Source organism: Bos mutus, unplaced genomic scaffold (assembly GCF_027580195.1).
Source record: "Bos mutus isolate GX-2022 unplaced genomic scaffold, NWIPB_WYAK_1.1 CTG1158, whole genome shotgun sequence".
Lineage (NCBI taxonomy): Eukaryota > Metazoa > Chordata > Mammalia > Artiodactyla > Bovidae > Bos > Bos mutus.
The window spans coordinates 9,285-10,946 of record NW_027218621.1 but is presented as its reverse complement, the minus strand read 5'-3'; the positions used below and the strand labels follow the sequence as shown (position 1 = coordinate 10,946).

Here is a 1,662-nt window from a genome sequence, read left to right as displayed (position 1 = left end):
CTGAGGAGCTTGCGCAGGCCAGCTGTCTCCCTTGGTGTGGGTGCGCAGCGTGTGTCTGTGTGTCTGTCTGTGTGCCTGCCTGTGGCCTGCCTGCTCTCTCAGGAAGGTCGAGGGCTTGGCGTGGGGGGGCAAAGGGGGCCTCGGTAGTGCGGGGGGAGGGGCTGAGGCGCCCGCCGACCGCGCCCCCTGGCTTCTGGTGGGTTTGGGCACCGGACAGGTGCCGGGCGTTGGGCGCCAAGCTCGCTGCGCCAGGCCCGCAGGAGGTTCAGAGGCCCCTGGGCCGCGGGGGTTGGGAGGCGGCGGGCGCCAAGACCGACACGCCCGGGGCCGCGCGGGCCTGAGCAGCGAATGGGATCGGGGAGGCCCCGCCAGAGAGCGCGCCGGGTCTGGAGGGGCCGCGGGTGGGAGGGCGCCGAGACCTCCGCACTCAGCAGCCCAGCCCCAGGCCCCGCGCAGACGCATGCACGCACGCCTCCCGGTCAATGGGGGTCCTGAAGCCCCTCGGGCCCCGGCCCGCCAGGCGCTTGCTGGTCTGGTGTTGGCGGTGTTCGGGGCGGGCCGGCGCCAGCAGGCTGGAGTCCGCCGCGGGTCGTGGCGGCTCATACAGCACGCCTCGCGACGAGAGGTGCGCCCCGCTGGGTCCGACCTGCAGGGCAGAGCGAAAGGGAGGCGGCGCAAGGCTCTTAGGGCGCCCCGAGCCAACCGCCACCGCCTCAGGCCAGATCAGCCTGAAGGCGCCCGATCTCGCCTGATCTCGAAGCTAAGCAGGGTCGGGCCTGGTTAGTATCTTGATGGGAGACCACCTGGGAATCCCGGTGCTCGAGGCTTTTTGCCTACCAGAAGAGGTCCTTAGCCCCGCCGCGCCCCCCGATTCTGATCCCCCCGCAGCCCCAGCCCCTCCCGGGCCGCGGGGAGCGGGTGGCCGGGGCCCCGACTCCCGCTGCAGACCTGGGTTGCCTCCGCGCGGCCCGCGAGCCCCTCCGCATTCGCATTCGGCTTCCAGGACACCCGACGACCGGCAGTCCCGTCTCCACCTGGGGCTCCTTTGGCTTGCCTCAGGCAATCCCGGGCTTGCACCGACTCCAGCCAGAGCCCCGCCCCGCCCCACCCCTGCCTCGCAGGCGATCAAAGATGCGCTGCAGGCGCACAAGACGACAGATAGATGATGCCCAAACGGGCATCTATCTTGTTCACTTATACTGTGGGTGGATCTATGCCTGGGAGTCGGACTGCTGGACCATAGGCTACTTCCACTTTTAGTTCCTTCGGGAACCTCCATATTCTTTTTCCATACCGCCTCCCCCACGCCCATTCCTACTCACCGTGGAGGAGAGTCCCTTTGCTCCACATCTTCCCAGCATTGGTTATTGACAGACATCGCAGTGAGGCCCAATCGACTCATGTGAAGTGGTCCTCCTGAGTTTGGAGTTGAGCCTCCCAATCATTAGTGATGTGGAGCAAGATGACCTTTTGAAATGCAGATGCAATGCTGTCACCTCCTGCTCCAACGGCTCTCGATTTTCCCAGCATATTGAAGATACGACCACCTCCCTTCAGGCTTGCTCTCACGCTTCTTCTGATGTCTTTTGCCTGGAATGCCCTCTGCACTCTTTGGCTTCCATCCCATAGGGCATTTTTCGTTTCTTGAATGTCCTAAGTTTC

General features: G+C 65.4%; 1 pseudogene; it reads left to right on the top strand.

Moving 5' to 3' along the window:
* The first annotated feature begins 710 nt into the window (after positions 1 to 710).
* Positions 711 to 827, top strand: LOC138986757 (5S ribosomal RNA; annotated as a pseudogene).
* Positions 828 to 1,662: the final 835 nt, after the last annotated feature.